At 41.2% G+C, this 22,851-nt stretch overlaps 1 pseudogene; it reads right to left on the reverse strand.

The window, feature by feature from the left end:
- Window positions 1-12,446: 12,446 nt before the first annotated feature.
- Window positions 12,447-14,759, reverse strand: LOC115366301 (microsomal glutathione S-transferase 2-like; annotated as a pseudogene).
- Window positions 14,760-22,851: the final 8,092 nt, after the last annotated feature.

The following is a 22,851-nucleotide window of genomic DNA, read 5'->3' on the forward strand; positions in this document are numbered from 1 at the left end:
ATACCAGATACTATCCCAAACCTTTGCCTAATTGAAAACCAAAAAAGCAGGAAGAGCTGAAGTGAGCAGAGTAGATACAGTGTAATGGAAAAGTTCCCCTATGACACTTTATTTTGTTTTGTCTTTTAATTTGTCACCTGTCTGTAGACCAGTCAATTGAGCCTTGAATACACAACTTAGATATAGTACAGCAGTCCTCTCCAGATTGTCTGGTGTGCTTCCTAGCCAAATCCATCCATGACACATAAAGTCCACACAAATATTCAGAACTGTCAAAATGACATTTTTTATGTTCACATGACACAATCACTCATACCTTATCATGAGCTTGGTATATTTTTGATGATTTTTGATTTTGAGTTACTTTTATTAAAGCTGATGTAGCCTAATTAGTTTAATGCCAACTAACAACACATACACTGAACACTTAGTTTAGGCTATTAAAACACACATTAAGTCAGGCAAGGGTCATGTCACACACTTGTTTTGTGGCTGGTATACTCCTAACTTTAATGTTACTGTATGGTACTAAAACTAAAAGTTTAGTGTGCCTGCAGTGGACTTACTGTCATTGATAAATAAGCATTTCTTTGACCATTCACTGATTCTTGGGAATTTGGATAAAACAGGTTTTAATTTTGAAAAAAAAAAAAGTGTGTTAAATAACAAAATCTGAAGGTATATCATTATAGGCCAAGGTCTTGGCTGTTCAGCAATGTACCGGTGCAACCTCCTCATTTTGCATTTTTTTCATAAAATAGGTTTTTCCAGTTATTAGGCTACTTTGTTTTTGTCAACACCGTCACCGTAATGTTTTTTTTTTTTAATTTGAAAAACATATTTTTGTATTAAAGAGACTATTACTTTAATAACTCAACAGCACCAAAGAAACATATTGTAAGCATATTCATTTAAAACAAATATAATTGCCTCTGACGGTGGTGACACTAATCTGATGGTGGTGACAGTCACCTCATTAAAACATACATTTCCAAAATTTATACCACTCAAGTCAATGGCTTCTTGCTTAACAACTTAATTTAACTATTTGGTACAAAAAATAAGAATCCTGAGCACTGTTATAAGCATTTTTCAGACTTCAGTCATTACCGTCAGACAGAAAACCTGACGGTGGTGACGTCTGACGGTGGTGACAAAAACCTGCTCTTTCACATGATAAGCAAGAGTTGTTCACATTAGCCAGCTTGTTTTTGCCCTGTTGCTACCTGCATCAGACCTCTTCTTAAAAAGTATACATTTATTCCATAATTTAATCTAATATTTTTTATACAAAAGTGATGGTGTTGACAACTTATGGTAGTGACAGTAGCAGTGTCCAAAAATATGAAGAGATTTAAGAGAAAATAGCAAATTTCCAGGAGACTGGGTGGTCTTGAAGCATGCAGTAGAGCTGAAGGTTTGAAAAGAGCTCCTCGGGAATGTAATTGACCTTGTAGTTTTTTTATTATTATTTTTTAAATATATATCTGACGGTGGTGACGAATATCTGGGACACATTTTGAGCAACCACAAAATAATAGTAAATATTGTTCAAAACCCATCGTTTGTAGTTTTTAATACATATTATGATGTACTCTTTCATGTGGTAAAGATATTATTCAATGAAATTATTACTTTATGTTGTTTTAATCAAGTTGAAGTCCTCCTATCCGAGGACAACTGGTTTTGTAGGCCATGGGCCCACATATAATCTAATTTTTATTAATTTGTATTAATATAAATTAATACAAATTAAAAATAAACCTATAAAAGAACCTTACAAATGTGCAAAGGACCCCCTGATTATGCCCTTGATTCTTTTTATTCATTAAAATGTTGTAAATTTCCAGCAGAAATAGCATTTTTCTCAGTGGGACGTGATTTATCCAAATTCTCAAGAATCAGTGCATTACTTTAAGGAGATTATATCACAAGCAACACTGTCACTCATGATGTGAACTTTCAAGAACATCACTTCTGTTTCTTGACACACCTGCCTGTCATTGGCTACATGACACACACACAGTGGTATTTAGGGTTTCTGTAATTTTGATTTCTGTGTTCTTTTTGTACTATGAGTGTATTTGGATGCTGGATATTTCTACAGTGCAGGTATGACTTTTACTTTAGCAGAAGATCAAAGTATGTCTTTCATCACTGGCCATGAAACTCACATTCATCTGTGTCTATAAACATTTACCTTTCAGTATAAAATTCTAAGCAATTTCAATTTGACTCCAGAATTCCCAAATGTCCCTGAATGTCTCAGTGGTCACTAGCACAGCTGCCACTACATCCCAGCCTTTGCCTCAAACACCAAAGCAAGTCCCTAGCAATCACCCCAAACACCGTAGCAACCCCACAGCAACCATCCAGAACAGCATAGCAACTGTCTAGCAACACCTTAGCAACCATTAGGAACACAATAGCAACTGCCTAGCAACCACCAAGAACACCATAGCAACTGTCTAGCAACACCCCAGCAACCATTGGGAACACCATAGCAACCGCCTAGCAATGCCCTAGCAACCACAAAGAACACCATAGCAACCGCCTAGTAAGGCCCTAGCAACCACAAAGAACACCACAGCAACTGCCTAGCAGCACCTTATAAACCATCAGGAACACCATAGCAACTGCCTAGCAATGTCTTAGACACCAATAGGTACACCATAGCAACCGCCTTGCAACACCTTAGCAACCATCAGGAACTCCGTAGGAACCGCTTTGCAATCACCCAGAATATCATAGCAACTATCTACACGATAGCAGCTGCCCACAGACATCATAGTGGCCACTGAAAGGATGATAAAAACTGCCTGGAAAATACCCGGCCCACAGTAACTGCCTTCAAGCCCTCTAACAAAACTACACAACCTACAAACGGCATAGGGCTGGCAGTTTACCACATGGCCACATGGTCAGCAACGGTGGCAAGCACATTTAAAGTTTCTTCAGATACTTAAGCTAAGTCTAGTTTAATTTTTAAAATAGCTTAATTTGTATAATTTTAATATGAATACAAAGGCTTCACTATAGTAGGTTGTCTTTGTTATTTATCTGATGTATAAGAGATGTGGATTAAACGGCTCAACCAAACTCTAGTTACACTAAGTTTAAGTCTAAACTCATATAGTAGATATTTATTGATTGTCAAATAAATTACCCGACATGCAACTTTTAGCAACCAAGCTTAATTTCATCCACTAAGCCTATAGATGACATTTATAGGAAACGCCACTGCTCAGTCTACGAAATTTCCAGTAGATTACTAAGAGAGTGATTGGTCTGTTCTGATCAAAACAATATTTTGTAAAGTGCCTGCATTTTTTACATCCAGTTGGTATTATGCTTTTTTTTTTTTAAGAAGTCTCAGTTTTTCAATAGTAAAATTGAGCCTTGTTAAATAGTTTCACTACTAAAAAGCTATTTGATTCAGAAAACAGCGATGATACAACCACACTACTGAGAAATGCCATTTAAGTTAAACTAGTAACGTCGCTACTTGTAACTCTGATGCAGGCTAAGTCAGAGACTTTGTTCTGATTAAATAATAATAATAATAATAATAATAATAATAATAATTTAAAAAAAAAAACTTCATTAAGTAACTGTTTTTTCTACACCCGGTTGGTATTATTATGCTGTTTTTTGAAGAATGCTTACTTTTCACTGTTGCTACACTTAAAATTTCAAATAAGTGTGAAGCCATGTTCATATCATCTATTGTATCGCTAATGACGTATGTGGCATAAATATCAAGATATAAGATTTTGTCCATATCGTAACAGAAACAGAACTGTGGTTGAGGCAGTAACTGGTCAAGCAGTAGCTCAACAACTACTGAAATAAAGTATTTTAAGTCAGTGGTTCTCTGTGTCAGGGGACCCCTCTGTTTGTTTGTTTTTGTTTTCTGAGAACCACTGCTGTAGAGTAATGTCTTCATGGAAAGTATTCAAGGTAAAAATGAATGAACTCCAGCCAAGGAGAAACTCTAAAGTGACAGTTTGGATCAGGGAAGGAGTTAAAAACCAGACATGGTTGATGTATTACACTCACCTGGACCAGCAAACACTGCTATATGGGTAAGAATCTGAACTTTTCTTTTCAGTTTACATCCACAGCTTTTATTATGGCGTTTACTCTGCAACAACTTTCAGTCCTGTTGTAATGAAGCTCAAGAGACCATATGTCACAATATTTCAAAAGAATGGAGTAAATAGATTTCAGTGAGCATATTAATGGCTGGGTAAGGAATAGATATGGGGATTTTGAGTAAGTAAGTAGTTGAGGACTATTAGATAGAAAATGAGGGCTTGGGTATTTGTTTTAAAATGCAAAAGAGAAGAAATGTTCATGATTTTTAGACTTTCCTTTATTTATAGCACAATAAAAGTCATGCTTGCTTTTCTATCTTTTACATGGCAAGAAAAGATAACATTTTGCTGTTTAACAATTAAACAACAGCCCACATAAACAAAAATAACCAAACTAGCACCGCTGTGCCACCATATGCATATTAGCAACAAGGAGAGGTGAGCTCAGCAGAAGGCTGTAATGCCACCCTGTGGATTCAGGTGGAACTACCAGATTCAGGTGGGGGATTGAAATAAACATCACACAAAAAGGAAGGAAATTTGTGTTTGGTAGATTATTTCTTTATTGTAACAATGCTTCTTGGCAATAAACCTTATACCGTTGGAAAGCCTGTTTATTTCCCTTTTAAATGGTGCCACATTTGTAAGGAACATGCATGTGGGTTCCTTATTTGATGATTGATTTCGGTGCTATTGTAATGCTACAGACACTAATTTTTTATTTGGATTGTGTAATATGTCATGATGTTGTGACACTGTTTTGTAATGAAAGCTTTTGCATTGGGATTTTATTTGTTTAATTTAAAGATACATTTTCAACACATACATAACCATTACCTACAATGACCAGGCGTGCCAGTTTGTTTTGTCTGGATTGTCCCGGTTTCAAACTGGGTGGCCTGGGTCCTACCAAATAATTCTCCCAGTGATTCACGATTTATACTTGCAATTTAAACCAACCACATTATTATGTGTGCATGTTCGGTATGTAACATAAATACAGACCCCAAATAAAACGTTTTTGTGGGTTTTGGGAGACCAACCAGTTTGAGGTCTGCTGGGACGCTGTCCGTGGTGCTGAAAGCTGTTTGGTAGGTGACCTGGGAGCTGAAATGAATTGTCCCCCTTCACGATGAAAGCACCTCCGATGCGTGCATTAGCGCGCATTACACTTACACGTGCGTGTGGGTGAGCTTACGGTGCACATAAAGGTGCCGGTTTTTGTGTGTGTGTGTGTGTGTGTGTGTGTGTGTGTGTGTGTGTGTGTGTGTGTGTGTGTGTGTGTGTGTGTTGGTGTGTGTGTCGACTTTGTCATGCTTGATCAATCTGGGCACTGTGCACTTGAAAAACCAAACATACACACACACGCACACACACACACACACACACACACACGATTGCAACTGAACTTTTATCAAGTAAAGTTATTCCTTCACAAACTCATGGGGTTATCAACTAAATGTTGAAATCTCTCAACTGTTTTCTGTTGCTGATATTGAGCACATCTTACTAGCTACGGAAGGTGTGTTTTCTCCAGCCTTCAACTGACACACACACACACACACACACACACACACACACACACGAAACTTTACATGACAAAACTGGGCTAAATTGACGGACAGTCGCAAAATAATGAGTTACCTTGTTGAAGTCAAAGTCAGTGAACTCTTGCAAAAATCTGTTGAGAAATCTGTTGTCGGCTCCTCGTCTGTCTGCCTCCAACAAAAACTACAACACATCAATGCAGAAAGAACGCAAAATGAAGCACCGTCAGCAAAAACGAACGATTGTCTCTATTGATGAAACGCATTGGAAATGTCCGCAGCTGTGTTAAGGTAGCGCGTGTCACGTGACTCCATGTCACAATAGCATAGGCGATGACGTAGCGTGCATGTCTCGATGACGTAGGCAACAGAGTGTTTATAACTTCGTGCTGCACAGGCTTTGACTGAGAGTCTGTGTTGAAACTATCACAGGCTCCTCAACCCACACACACACCCAACCAAACCCAACTCATCCAGGATGGCGAAACCGACAAAGGCAAACCCCAACCACAAAGCCCAACCTGGGCCTCCCGAGGACCGCAGCCCCCGGCACACAGTCATCGGGAGAGCCCATCTTAAACCTCAGGGGAACAACCACCCTGAGGGACACACAGCCACAAGGACGGCTGCCAAAAAGCAGACGTCCCTGGCTCGGACCGCCCAACCCGGTCCCAACAAAAAGCCTGCTGAACCAATGGGCCACATTGTCGTGCTCATTGATTCAAACGGCAAATACCTCCAGGAGACTCGGCTTTTTCCCGGTTACACGGTGAAGAAGCTGTGGTGTCCCCACATAAGATCAGCCTGGGACACACTGTCTGATCCCAGCCTTGGCTCACCAACTCACATCCTCATTCACACAGGCACAGATGACCTGGTGAAATGGAAGGATGGAGTTGCACCATACTTCAGAGGTCTCATGTCCAAGGCCCATCAAAAATTCCCTGCCTCTAAGATTGTGGTGTCCACTCTGTTACCAAGAACGGATGTGGACTCACAGGTCATTGAGAAGGTGAATCTGACCATCATGGCAGGTGGCAAAAAATTGCCAAATGTACATGTGGTCAGTCATCCCTCTCTGACCAAAGAGCACCTCTTCGACAACATGCACCTTCACAGGAACGCTATTCCAGTGTTCGCAAAGGCGCTTAAAAACGCCACAGTGGATAGAAGTTTTGTGAAGAAGATTGCTCCGGAAGAAAAGCAGAGCCAGGCTGCAGAGAAAAAGACCTCTCAGCAGGACCGCTCTTGCAAGGAGAGTCAGCCTGAAGTGAAAAAAAATCACTCAGCAGGACAATCCCTGGAAGAAGCGTCAGGTTGCAGAGGCAAGCACCTCTCAGCAGGACAGTTCTTGCAAGGAGAGTCAGCCTGAGGTGAAAAAAATCACTCAGCAGGTCAATCCCTGGAAGAAGCGTCAGGTTGCAGAGGCAAGCACCTCTCAGCAGGACAGTTCTTGCAAGGAGAGTCAGCCTGAGGTGAAAAAAATCACTCAGCAGGACAATCCCTGGAAGAAGAGTCAGGCTGCAGAGACAGACATCGCTCAGCAGGACAACAAGAGCGAGGCTGCAGTGGAAACCTGTGCTCAGCAGGACAATCTGTGCACCAACAGCCAAGCTGTGGAGGAAAAAACTGAAGAACTCCAGCTTGCGCTCAAGAGAACTCTGGATCTTGCAGATCAGCAGGCCGCCAAGATCAAGGCTTGTGAGGCAGAGATGGAGGCACTTCGTCAGGTAGTGAGTGAGCTCAAAGAAGCAATCCTCACGCAAAAGGCCACGGAGACCAGCGATGCACCCACTTCAAACGAAACCATCTCCAACCTGCAGCTTCAGATCACGGAGAAGGACCTGAGTGAGAGACGTGCTGTCCTCCAAGTCAAAGAGCTGGAGGATGCCCTGGAGCAGGAGAGACACAAGGTCCAGAGTATTGAGGACCAGCTCCAGGCTGTCCAACAGGTCCAGGTGGAGAGTGAGATGAGCCAGCTGCAGACCAACCTTGTCCAGATCCAGGAGGAGAAGACCTCCCTCCTCAAGGCCTCAGAAGACTTCAACCAGGCCATGGACAAGAAACAGCAAGAGTGGGCAGAGAAAGAAGCCAGAATGTTGGAGAAGATCACCGAGCTGGAGAAGATCACCGTGCTGGAGAAGAAGAAACGTCCCAGTGCCCCAAAAAGGTTCTGGAGGTGGATGACCCGACCCTTCAGAGCCTGCTTCACCTCTCATGACCATGACAAGGAGGAGAAGAAGAACAAGAAGATGGACGAGTCCAACAACTAATGGACTCACATCTGGGCTCACACACACACACACACACACACACACACACACACACACACACACACACACACACCACTGCATCAATTTCCAACCCCACTACCCCTAACACCATCACTTTTCCCTACCCTTTTCCCTGCACACACACACACACACACACACACACACACACACACACACACACCACTGCATCAATTTCCAACCCCACTACCCCTAACACCATCACTTTTCCCTACCCTTTTCCCTACTTAATTAAAAAAAAAAAAAAAAAAAAAAAAAAAAAAAAATCAATACTGCCTATCAATTCTGTACAACTGGAAGCTCCACAACATTCAACTCTCAGTAACTGTATGGTTCAACTTAAATGCTGTTAAAGAACCAACATTTTTATTTATTTATTTATTTTGTTGAAACAGTGTTTTCATTTTTTTTTTTTTTTTTTTTTTTTTTTTGAGAAACTGGTGTATACATACACTGCAGACAGGCTCCATCTATTTTTTGTTCTTCACAATTCCTACTTGTTGCCAGTAGAGGTCAATAGAGGTCACCAACTACTAAGTATATCTTAAATTCTGTGATGATGTGCACAGTATTATGGTTTGTATTTTGTCAGCAAAAGTCAACAAACACTGTTTACTTCAGCAGGCTGATGGGAAAACAAACAGTTTTCAGTAGTGGTATATCATCATACATTCAATAGTAGCCACCTTGACTACTACCTGTCTTGCAACAGGGCCCCCTAGTGGTAAAAAGTAGCAGACATATAAATGATGGAACACAACTTCTTTTACTTAGCTTTTTTGTTTTTTAACTTGACTTAATATGTCTAGTGCATAACCAGTAATACTTAAATGTGTGATAAATATTTTTGAGTGTATCAATCAAGTCACCGCAATCATCTCAGCTTTCCTCTAAGGTAGTGCAGGTTATGACATACCCCAGTCCTGATGCCTCTTAGGATTGGTTTTATGTCAGCAAGAAACACAAGGTACATCACCATTAGCCAATAACTGTTTTGAAGAGTGTTACAGTGTTTTAGGGTGGATTTTTCCTCTGAATAATGGCACACTTTCAACTGTAATAGCCAAACCAAGATCAGTATTTAATTGCTGTCTGCAATGGAAACAGAATTACAGTGGACAGGTGTATAGTGGAACAGAAATAGTAGGAGTGATGGGATTTTACATTTCACATAAAAAGCAGAATTGCATTTAAAAAAAAAAAAAAAAAAAGTAGCGAGTGTTTCCTGAATCAAATAGCTTTTTAGTAGCGAAACTGTTTTACTGATCAAATAGCGCGGTAGCGTCCACAGAAGCTACATTTTCACAGGCTTTTTTCAACCTTAAACGCAACGGAACTTTTGCTGCTGTTTGACCTCTAACCGGGAGCAGCGGACCTGTATGTGCAGCCGACAGACAGCCTTCTTTGTGACGTCATAATACCTGTCCGGACATGCGCTTGTCGCCGACACGCGGTCTTCTTTGTGATGTCACATACCTGTGCTAAGTGTCTGCTGCAGCGGGAAACGAGCACGCAGGTAATGAAGATGACAGAGGAGGAGGAAGATGACGATGTTGTAAGACATTCTCTCTCTCTCTCTCTCTCTCTCTCTCTCTCTCTCTCTCTCTCTCACACACACACACACACACACACACACACACACACACCACGTCATTTTTTTTGCCAAGCTGTTACTGTTGGGAGCAGGTTTCTTCTTTTGCTCCTGTGGTTTGAACCAACTTATTGAGTTTTAAAGTCATTTACACTTTGTCCTCCAAATGGGCTCGAATTTTAGCAGACATGCAAACACAGGTGTGCACACAAACACACACACACACACACACACACACACACACACACACACTAACATATATACACACTTCTCCCACATTAGTATATCCACACCACCTGCTTTTTGGTATTATGTGAGGCATGTTGTGTGTTTTTGTTGCCATGGTTTGTAGCAGTAAAAGCAGAGAGAGTTCGGTTTTATAAACTATTGAACTGGACATTTTTTTGACTGACAGTTTTATTGATCACTAAGATAGCAATGACTTGGAATTAAGTTCGTTCAATGTTGAAAAAAATAAACAAATAAAAGAAAGAAAGCTTTGATGTAGTTAAGCTACATGTTGTCACTATTGTAGCTTAGCTTGCTACATTTCTCTGGTGGGGAGCTTCAGTATAGTGAAGCTTCATGTAATGTACAGTAACTGGTAGCTTAGCTCACTACATTTTACAAGTAGCTTGCCCAACACTGATAAAATGTGACATGCGATATTGGCAGATATAAAATTAGATAACCAACATTTGAACACCTCTATTACTGTGACAAAAAGAAAACCTGAGCATTATAGGCAGCAGGAAAGGAAACTTCATGGCACAGCAGTTAGATTGGATTGGATTACAGTACATTGTAGTACAGGTGGACCTAATGAGGTGGCCACTGAGTGTACATGGCCTTAATGTAACCCAGCAATGTTGTTTCCTATTAACCCCTATGACTAAATCTATAGGTAACTATAGATGTCAAAATGGCAACTTTAGATGATGATGGTGATTAATAATTTGATTAATAATTTAATAATTAAAATACTTGAACAGTAACTTTAAGTATCTTTCTTTTATTTCTATTTCTTTCTTTCTTTTATTTTGCACTACATCCATGCACAAAATATGAAAAACGTGTGGAGAAGAATTGCTGTGTCAATTTTCAAAATGATCTGCCTTTTGTGTTTTTTCACAATTCCAGTTTGAAGTCAGAATTTGGACGCAATACACACTAATGGTGGAACTTTCGGAGTGGTAGCTAGAAAGAAAGTCCCCTCTCACTGACACAGAGATATACACGTGGCTCTGTATCTCTCCTTTTCTGTCTCAAGGGCCACTAGCACTGCAGCCAATGCATCCCAGCATTGACCCCAAACACCAATGTAAGTCCATAGCAATGACCCCAAACACCCTAGCAACCCCATAGCAACCACCCTAACTACCATAGCATCCACCTAGCAACACCTTAGCAACCACCCAAAACACCATAGCAATCATCAGGAACACCATAACAACACCCTAGCAACCACCCGGAACACCATAGCAACTGCCTAGCAACGCCCTAGCAACCACAAAGAACACCATAGCAACTGCCTAGCAGCACCTTAGCAACCATCAAGAGCACCATAGCAACCACCTAGGACATCATAGCTACACCTTAGTAATGCCTTGGCAACCATCAGGAACACCATAGCAACCACCTAGCAATGCCTTAGCAACCATTATGAACACTAAAGCAACCTCCTAGCAACCACCCAGGATGCCATAGCAACACTTTAGCAACCATCAGGAACACCATAGCAACTGCTTAGAAACCACCCAGAACATCATAGCAACTAACTAGCAATGCCTTGGCAACCGTCAGTAACGGTGGCAAGCACATTTAAAGTTTCTTCAGAATCTTTAGCAAAGTCTAGTTTGATTTGTAAGTTCACTGGTTGCAAAGCATCTGTGATGCTGCAGGGCCACCTGCTGCTAAGGCTAACTACTAGCTGCTACAACTGCCTCTATCGTTTAAAATCAATTGTATAGCACATTTTGAACATTAAAATGAAATGTAATGTGTGTTACACGAGAGAAAAAAAGGTAGCAAAATATTTATACATTTATTTAAAAAACACAAAACAAGGTGTAAAATCAGTAGCAAGTGGCAGGAACGTAATAAAATGTAGAAAAATGCCAATACTTTTAAGTTATCACTACTTGCAGCTACTATTAGCCTACTATTGCCCCTACTTCCATATACTGCTACACTATAGTATGTGACATTGGGTCAGTGTTGACAGGAGATATCACACTGACACTCATTTGGTGAGCACAAAACTATTAGCCTAATTGGTTCTGAATGCTCACATGTGACCTCTCGTTTTATGGCCTCCAAATTCATCTCTGACCATTTTCAGGAGACACCAATTAGCCTACTCTCCATTTTCTCCACCGACAGATCAAGTGAGGACTCACTGAGGCTGAGGTATGTGAAGTGTCATACCTTGCCATGTCCGAATGACGCCCATGGTTTAAGGGGAAAGCTTCACTCAGGTATGGCGAAACAAGAGACTAATGAAAGTTTATTTATTTATTCAATCATTCATTCATTTAATCATTTACTGGTAGGCTCCAGTATCCTCTTTGCCTCATGAATTGTGGAGGTGTGTAGCAAAGGCAGTAAGCATAGCACGGAAACCACCGTTGTGATACTGTCAAAATCTAAATGATCAGTCATATTCACACTACTTTCAAGTTGTAGAAACGAAATGTCATCCGACTCCTCTGACTATGAGTGAAATGCAGCCACAACAAATATGCACAAAAAAACCCAACATTGTAGGTGCATACAGAGGTGACACAAGACTAAAAGATTTGGTGAGGTTCATCAAATTTTTGGTGTGTTTCTGAATTAGACAGCAGACATAGATGTTAATTCAAAAAGACTTTGGGTCATCCATGTTCCATTGTGTAATACTAGTGTCACACTAGGCTGATTACTCAACATAGTCTATGTATTCTGATGTGTTAACAGGAAGAACTGGCTCAAATGGTCTACCGGGGACACATGGATAATTTAGTGTCTGTTATTGCCAATGAAACAGTCTAACAAAAGCCTCATATTTGTTACTTTGAAAGATACATTTGTCAATCACATTTACATTGGAAAAACACGTTCAAAATTAAGTATAACTTTACACAAAAGTCCAAAAACAAAACAAAACAACAACAACAACAAAAAAAATTGATCTAATTTTATGACTTAAGCTTGAAAAACTTTTGGTTTTCTAATTCAGTGCATATACAGCACATTTACAGTTGAGCAGTCATTGTGCATTTGTGATTGCAGCTGTACAGCAAGTGTGTTTTGAGAAAACCTCCCATTCTGCAGGTATGCTGTATGTACTTGGTTATAGGTGTGTGTGCATAGCTTGATGAACCGGCTATCTTCAGACGTGGACATCAAAGTACTTGAGAAGTATCCCACGCAGTATCCCAATGAAACTCAGTAGAGATAGAAAGAACACGACAGCCAAATTGAGGTAAAAACCAGGCATCCTGTGAACCAGAAAGCACCTTATCAAATTTTCTGGTGGTAGTAAGGTCTTATCCTAAACATGTGTCATTGCATTCTACCATACTGCAAACCACACTGTGTCTTTAACCTTTTTGGTTCAAAGATTTCTGCAAACTCAGAAATGCCAAAACAACAGGACAAGTAAAATGACCTTTTCTTGGCAGACTTGACATATCCATTGAAATACATTTGCCGTGTATTCCATGTACACCAGTCCTGCTCCAGCTGCTGTCACTTCACTGAAGAACGTCCCCGAGGTCCAGAGCAGCACCATGAAGACAGGGTAGAACTCCACACAGTTCTGACTGGAAACACAGGCCACAGCGCACACACACACACACACACACACACACACACACAGACACACACACACAGTCAACCAGGATGTTAGAGTATCTTCATTTAGATTCAACTATTTTGAAGCCAAAGCTATCAAGTCAAATGTCTGCCACTTTTGCCTCAGGTTTGCAGCAGGTCCATTATTACAATCCCCTCCATTGTCACCAGCTGTATACAGCCTGGCAGACCAACACATCAGTCCACCGCCAAATGTCTCTTTTGGGGTCATGCTGTCTTACTGTGCTCGGAAAGTTCTCTCAAACTCTGGCGGTCCAGTGACGATGGGCGGCATGATCTTATGGGCGATTCTGGATTTTCCGACTTGCCTGGCCAGGTAGCCTGAGAGGGGACAATGGCTTAGTAGTGATACCTTCTCATAAGAATGACTCAAGAACTCCATTCACAGTATTTGTGCAGTAGAACCATGTTTTCAGCCCTTCATACCTAAGATGGATAAACATTTTGGAACAACATTCATGAACAACAGAACATTCTTGCAACATTCCTTGTAGAGAGGACAATAATAGTAAAATCAAACAATTCCTCTCACAGAAGCCTGATAGTCTGTAGACCCTACTATTGGACAAACTGCTAGAACAGGAGACTGAACTGTACTGTGTATTTTGTTTGCATTTTCTATAAACATTCTTTGCTCATTGGATCTCTGTATACGATGGTGAGATTTTAACAGCAGTGAAACCACCTGATTAAGGATTAATTAAAAAAAAGGGACAAAAGGTATGTCAGCTGTTGCCACACTGTACAACCTCTGCCCCATGTTGGCACGACTCACCCAAAAAACCAGCTCCCACACAGATAAGTCAACATGAGGCAAAGAGCAACTTTGTAAATAACAAGTCTACCTTCCTTGGCACTTGTAGTTTGTAACACCTGAGGAGCTTACCCATTTGCAGGGCAGACAGAAGGGTCACTGCAGCCAGCAGAAGAGGGGACTCGGTTGCCATTGCAATGCTGAAAATACAGGATCTATTTCCTTCCTTGCTGTTTGTTCAAACTAGGATTTACGTAACAACTGGAATGCCGTGTGTGTCCTGAGGGAAATTAGGTGAGGCACAGCCCATCAACAAGCAAAGTCATGTCATATTACCCAAGCACGCCCACAGCAGGAGGAACAGTTTAGTTACTAAATAAACCAGAGAAAGACTGCACTTCGCTTAATTTTAAGATTATGAAGTAGAGACCGGATGAGAGCTGCTTTCCTGTCTTCTGCCCCATTAAACTCATCAACTATCCAGGTATGCATCTTAATTCATGTTTTACATTTTTACACAGTCAACATTTAGCAAACAGTTGTGTTGCACCTCAAGAATTCTTGTTCCTCTGCTTCACCATCCTCCTCTCCATCTTCATCTCCCACCTAGTCTCTCGTCTCTCTCTCTCTCTGTTGTGTGTGTGCTGTGTGAAGAGGTTCTACTGGAGGGATGGAGCTCCATTCTTCCCAATGACCCTGTACATAGAGAGGGATATTATAGTAGGACTACAGTGCATAAAGGCATAAATGGCTGCTCCATATGAACAATATTAGTGTAACTAGGAGAACAACTGATTCTTTTTTTTTTTTTTTTTACATGGATAGATTATCCAAACTCTACAAAAAATGAGTGATTCTCCCTTTGGTATGTCCTTGTTCTAAGCAGTGACTAGCAGGACTTAACAGTTCAATTTCTCTCTGACCAATCAGTGGTCTGTAGCATTTCACATCACATTTTACCGTCTGCTCAGATCACCGGGAACTTCAGCAGAGGTTGTTCTGAAAATACTATCTGATACCAGATACTATCCCAAACCTTTGCCTAATTGAAAACCAAAAAAGCAGGAAGAGCTGAAGTGAGCAGAGTAGATACAGGGTAATGGAAAAGTTCCCCTATGACACTTTATTTTGTTTTGTCTTTTAATTTGTCACCTGTCTGTAGACCAGTCAATTGAGCCTTGAATACACAACTTAGACATAGTACAGCAGTCCTCTCCAGATTGTCTGGTGTGCTTCCTAGCCAAATCCATCCATGACACATAAAGTCCACACAAATATTCAGAACTGTCAAAATGACATTTTTATGTTCACTTGACACAATCACTCATACCTTATCATGAGCTTGGCATATTATTGATGATTTTTGATTTTGAGTTACTTTTACAAAAAAAAAAAAAATAAATAAATAAATAAATAAAGCTGATGTAGCCTAATTAGTTCAATGCCAACTAACAACACATACACTGAACACTTAGTTTAGGCTATTAAAACACACATTATTTTGTTGTGTGATTAAAAAAAAAAGTTGTGTTGCACTGACATATTTTTTCAAGTCAGGCAAGGGTCATGTCATACACTTGTTTTGTGGTTGGTATACTCCTAACTTTAATGTTACTGTACGGTACTAAAACTAAAAGTTGATTAAATAAGCATTTGATAAATAAGCATTTCTTTGACCATTACTTTAAGGAGATTATCTCACAAGCAACACTGTCACTCATGATGTGAACTTTCAAGAACATCACTTCTGTCTCTGGACACACCTGCCTGTCACTGGCTACATGACACACACACAGTGGTATTTAGGGTTTCTGTAATTTTGATTTCTGTGTTCTTTTTGTACTATGAGTGTATTTGGATGCTGGATATTTCTACAGTGCAGGTATGACTTTTACTTTAGCAGAAGATCAAAGTATGTCTTTCATCACTGGCCATGAAACTCACATTCATCTGTGTCTATAAACATTTACCTTTCAGTGTAAAATTCTAAGCAATTTCAATTTGACTCCAGAATTCCCAAATGTCCCTGAATGTCTCAGTGGTCACTAGCACAGCTGCCACTACATCCCAGCCTTTGCCTCAAACACCAAAGCAAGTCCCTAGCAATCACCCCAAACACCCTAGCAACCCCACAGCAACCATCCAGAACAGCATAGCAACTGTCTAGCAACACCTTAGCAACCATTAGGAACACAATAGCAACTGCCTAGCAACCACCAAGAACACCATAGCAACTGCCTAGTAAGGTCCTAGCAACCACAAAGAACACCACAGCAACTGCCTAGCAGCACCTTAGAAACCATCAGGAACACCATAGCAACTGCCTAGCAATGTCTTAGACACCAATAGGTACACCATAGCAACCGCCTTGCAACACCTTCGCAACCATCAGGAACTCCGTAGGAACCGCTTAGCAATCACCCAGAATATCATAGCAACTATCTACACGATAGCAGCTGCCCACAGACATCATAGTGGCCACTGAAAGGATGATAAAAACTGCCTGGAAAATACCCGGCCCACAGTAACTGCCTTCAAGCCCTCTAACAAAACTACACAACCTACAAACGGCATAGGGCTGGCGGTTTACCACATGGCTACGTGGTCAGCAATGGTGGCAAGCACATTTAAAGTTTCTTCAGATACTTAAGCTAAGTCTAGTTTAATTTTTAAAATAGCTTAATTTGTATAATTTTAATATGAATACAAAGGCTTCACTATAGTAGGTTGTCTTTGTTATTTATCTGATGTATAAGAGATGTGGATTAAACGGCTCAACCAAACTCTAGTTACACTAAGTTTAAGTCTAAACTCATATAGTAGATATTTATTGATTGTCAAATAAATTACCCGACATGCAACTTTTAGCAACCAAGCTTAATTTCATCCACTAAGCCTATAGATGACATTTATAGGAAACGCCACTGTTCAGTCTATGAAATTTCCAGTAGATTACTAAGAGAGTGATTGGTCTGTTCTGATCAAAACAATATTTTGTAAAGTGCCTGCATTTTTTACATCCAGTTGGTATTATGCTTTTTTTTTTTTTTTAAGAAGTCTCAGTTTTTCAATAGTAAAATTGAGCCTTGTTAAATAGTTTCACTACTAAAAAGCTATTTGATTCAGAAAACAGCGATGATACAACCACACTACTGAGAAATGCCATTTAAGTTAAACTAGTAACGTCGCTACTTGTAACTCTGATGCAGGCTAAGTCAGAGACTTTGTTCTGATTAAATAATAATAATGATAATAATAATAATAATAATAATAATAAAAAACTTTATTAAGTAACTGTTTTTTCTACACCCGGTTGGTATTATTATGCTGTTTTTTGAAGAATGCTTACTTTTCACTGTTGCTACACTTAAAATTTCAAATAAGTGTGAAGCCATGTTCATATCATCTATTGTATTGCTAATGACGTATGTGGCATAAATATCAAGATATAAGATTTTGTCCATATCGTAACAGAAACAGAACTGTGGTTGAGGCAGTAACTGGTCAAGCAGTAGCTCAACAACCACTGAAATAAAGTATTTTAAGTCAGTGGTTCTCTGTGTCAGGGGACCCCTCTGTTTGTTTGTTTTTGTTTTCTGAGAACCACTGCTGTAGAGTAATGTCTTCATGGAAAGTATTCAAGGTAAAAATGAGTGAACTCCAGCCAAGGAGAAACTCTAAAGTGACAGTTTGGATCAGGGAAGGAGTTAAAAACCAGACATGGTTGATGTATTACACTCACCTGGACCAGCAAACACTGCTATATGGGTAAGAATCTGAACTTTTCTTTTCAGTTTACATCCACAGCTTTTATTATGGCGTTTACTCTGCAACAACTTTCAGTCCTGTTGTAATGAAGCTCAAGAGACCATATGTCACAATATTTCAAAAGAATGGAGTAAATAGATTTCAGTGAGCATATTAATGGCTGGGTAAGGAATAGATATGGGGATTTTGAGTAAGTAAGTAGTTGAGGACTATTAGATAGAAAATGAGGGCTCAGGTATTTGTTTTAAAATGCAAAAGAGAAGAAATGTTCATGATTTTTAGACTTTCCTTTATTTATAGCACAATAAGTCATGCTTGCTTTTCTATCTTTTACATGGCAAGAAAAGATAACATTTTGCTGTTTAACAATTAAACAACAGCCCACATAAACAAAAATAACCAAACTAGCACCGCTGTGCCACCATATGCATATTAGCAACAAGGAGAGGTGAGCTCAGCAGAAGGCTGTAATGCCACCCTGTGGATTCAGGTGGAACTACCAGATTTAGGTGGGGGATTGAAATAAACATCACACAAAAAGGAAGGAAATTTGTGTTTGGTAGATTATTTCTTTATTGTAACAATGCTTCTTGGCAATAAACCTTATACCGTTGGAAAGCCTGTTTATTTCCCTTTTAAATGGTGCCACATTTGTAAGGAACATGCATGTGGGTTCCTTATTTGATGATTGATTTCAGTGCTATTGTAATGCTACAGACACTAATTTTTATTTGGATTGTGTAATATGTCATGATGTTGTGACACTGTTTTGTAATGAAAGCTTTTGCATTGGTATTTTATTTGTTTAATTTAAAGATACATTTTCAACACATACATAACCATTACCTACAATGACCAGGCGTGCCAGTTTGTTTTGTCTGGATTGTCCCGGTTTCAAACTGGGTGGCCTGGGTCCTACCAAATAATTTTCCCAGTGATTCACGATTTATACTTGCAATTTAAACCAACCACATTATTATGTGTGCATGTTCGGTATGTAACATAAATACAGACCCCAAATAAAACGTTTTTGTGGGTTTTGGGAGACCAACCAGTTTGAGGTCTGCTGGGACGCTGTCCGTGGTGCTGAAAGCTGTTTGGTAGGTGACCTGGGAGCTGAAATGAATTGTCCCCCTTCACGATGAAAACACCTCTGATGCGTGCATTAGCGCATACACTTACACGTGCGCGTGGGTTACGTGAGCTTACGGTGCACATAAAGGTGCCGGTTTGTGTGTGTGTGTGTGTGTGTGTGTGTGTGTGTGTGTCGACTTTGTCATGCTTGATCAATCTGGGCACTGTGCACTTGAAAAACCAAACATACACACACACACACACACACACACACACACACACACACACACAATTGCAACTGAACTTTTATGAGGTTAAGTTTTTCCTTCACAAACTCATGGGGTTATCAACTAAATGTTGAAATCTCTCAACTGTTTTCTGTTGCTGATATTGAGCACATCTTACTAGCTACGGAAGGTGTGTTTTCTCCAGCCTTCAACTGACACACACACACACACACACACACACACACACGAAACTTTACATGACAAAACTGGGCTAAATTGACGGACAGTCGCAAAATAATGAGTTACCTTGTTGAAGTCAAAGTCAGTGAACTCTTGCAAAAATCTGTTGAGAAATCTGTTGTCGGCTCCTCGTCTGTCTGCCTCCAACAAAAACTACAACACATCAATGCAGAAAGAACGCAAAATGAAGCCCCGTCAGCAAAAACGAACGATTGTCTCTATTGATGAAACGCATTGGAAATGTCCGCAGCTGTGTTAAGGTAGCGCGTGTCACGTGACTCCATGTCACAATAGCATAGGCGATGACGTAGCGTGCATGTCTCGATGACGTAGGCAACAGAGTGTTTATAACTTCGTGCTGCACAGGCTTTGACTGAGAGTCTGTGTTGAAACTATCACAGGCTCCTCAACCCACACACACACCCAACCAAACCCAACTCATCCAGGATGGCGAAACCGACAAAGGCAAACCCCAACCACAAAGCCCAACCTGGGCCTCCCGAGGACCGCAGCCCCCGGCACACAGTCATCGGGAGAGCCCATCTTAAACCTCAGGGGAACAAGCACCCTGAGGGACACACAGCCACAAGGACGGCTGCCAAAAAGCAGACGTCCCTGGCTCGGACCGCCCAACCCGGTCCCAACAAAAAGCCTGCTGAACCAATGGGCCACATTGTCGTGCTCATTGATTCAAACGGCAAATACCTCCAGGAGACTCGGCTTTTTCCCGGTTACACGGTGAAGAAGCTGTGGTGTCCCCACATAAGATCAGCCTGGGACACACTGTCTGATCCCAGCCTTGGCTCACCAACTCACATCCTCATTCACACAGGCACAGATGACCTGGTGAAATGGAAGGATGGAGTTGCACCATACTTCAGAGGTCTCATGTCCAAGGCCCATCAAAAATTCCCTGCCTCTAAGATTGTGGTGTCCACTCTGTTACCAAGAACGGATGTGGACTCACAGGTCATTGAGAAGGTGAATCTGACCATCATGGCAGGTGGCAAAAAATTGCCAAATGTACATGTGGTCGGTCACCCCTCTCTGACCACAGAGCACCTGTTTGACAATATGCACCTTCACAGGAACGCTATTCCAGTGTTCGCAAAGGCGCTTAAAAACGCCACACTGGATAGAAGTTTTGTGAAGAAGATTGTTCTGGAAGGAAAGCAGAGCCAGGCTGCAGAGAAAAAGACCTCTCAGCAGGACCGCTCTTGCAAGGAGAGTCAGCCTGAAGTGAAAAAAATCACTCAGCAGGACAATCCCTGGAAGAAGCGTCAGGTTGCAGAGGCAAGCACCTCTCAGCAGGACAGTTCTTGCAAGGAGAGTCAGCCTGAAGTGAAAAAAATCACTCAGCAGGACAATCCCTGGAAGAAGCGTCAGGTTGCAGAGGCAAGCACCTCTCAGCAGGACAGTTCTTGCAAGGAGAGTCAGCCTGAGGTGAAAAAAATCACTCAGCAGGACAATCCCTGGAAGAAGAGTCAGGTTGCAGAGACAGACATCGCTCAGCAGGACAACAAGAGCGAGGCTGCAGTGGAAACCTGTGCTCAGCAGGACAATCTGTGCACCAACAGCCAAGCTGTGGAGGAAAAAACTGAAGAACTCCAGCTTGCGCTCAAGAGAACTCTGGATCTTGCAGATCAGCAGGCCGCCAAGATCAAGGCTTGTGAGGCAGAGATGGAGGCACTTCGTCAGGTAGTGAGTGAGCTCAAAGAAGCAATCCTCACGCAAAAGGCCACGGAGACCAGCGATGCACCCACTTCAAACGAAACCATCTCCAACCTGCAGCTTCAGATCACGGAGAAGGACCTGAGTGAGAGACGTGCTGTCCTCCAAGTCAAAGAGTTGGAGGATGCCCTGGAGCAGGAGAGACACAAGGTCCAGAGTATTGAGGACCAGCTCCAGGCTGTCCAACAGGTCCAGGTGGAGAGTGAGATGAGCCAGCTGCAGACCAACCTTGTCCAGATCCAGGAGGAGAAGACCTCCCTCCTCAAGGCCTCAGAAGACTTCAACCAGGCCATGGACAAGAAACAGCAAGAGTGGGCAGAGAAAGAAGCCAGAATGTTGGAGAAGATCACCGAGCTGGAGAAGATCGCCGTGCTGGAGAAGAAGAAACGTCCCAGTGCTCCAAAAAGGTTCTGGAGGTGGATGACCCGACCCTTCAGAGCCTGCTTCACCTCTCATGACCATGACAAGGAGGAGAAGAAGAACAAGAAGATGGACGAGTCCAACAACTAATGGACTCACATCTGGGCTCACACACACACACACACACACACACACACACCACTGCATCAATTTCCAACCCCACTACCCCTAACACCATCACTTTTCCCTACCCTTTTCCCTACTTAATTAAAAAAAAAAAAAAAAAAAAAAAAAAATTCAATACTGCCTATCAATTCTGTACAACTGGAAGCTCCACAACATTCAACTCTCAGTAACTGTATGGTTCAACTTAAATGCTGTTAAAGAACCAACATTCTTATTTATTCATTTATTTTGTTGAAACAGTGTTTTCATTTTTTTTTTTTTTTTTTTTTTGAGAAACTGGTGTATACATACACTGCAGACAGGCTCCATCTATTTTTTGTTCTTCACAATTCCTACTTGTTGCCAGTAGAGGTCACCAACTACTAAGTATATCTTAAATTCTGTGATGATGTGCACAGTATTATGGTTTGTATAGTTTGTTTCCTGAATCAAATAGCTTTTTAGTAGCGAAACTGTTTTACTGATCAAATAGCGCGGTAGCGTCCACAGAAGCTACATTTTCACAGGCTTTTTTCAACCTTAAACGCAACGGAACTTTTGCTGCTGTTTGACCTCTAACCGGGAGCAGCGGACCTGTATGTGCAGCCGACAGACAGCCTTCTTTGTGACGTCATAATACCTGTCCGGACATGCGCTTGTCGCCGACACGCGGTCTTCTTTGTGATGTCACATACCTGTGCTAAGTGTCTGCTGCAGCGGGAAACGAGCACGCAGGTAATGAAGATGACAGAGGAGGAGGAAGATGACGATGTTGTAAGACATTCTCTCTCTCTCTCTCTCTCTCTCTCTCTCTCTCTCTCTCTCTCTCTCACACACACACACACACACACACACACACACACATCACATCATTTTTTGCCAAGCTGTTACTGTTGGGAGCAGGTTTCTTCTTTTGCTCCTGTGGTTTGAACCAACTTATTGAGTTTTAAAGTCATTTACACTTTGTCCTCCAAATGGGCTCGAATTTTAGCAGACATGCAAACACAGGTGTGCACACAAACACACACACACACACACACACACACACACACACACACACACACACACACACACACACACACACACACACACTAACATATATACACACTTCTCCCACATTAGTATATCCACACCACCTGCTTTTTGGT

This window comes from Myripristis murdjan, chromosome 10 (genome assembly GCF_902150065.1).
Source record: "Myripristis murdjan chromosome 10, fMyrMur1.1, whole genome shotgun sequence".
In the NCBI taxonomy this organism is placed as follows: domain Eukaryota; kingdom Metazoa; phylum Chordata; class Actinopteri; order Holocentriformes; family Holocentridae; genus Myripristis; species Myripristis murdjan.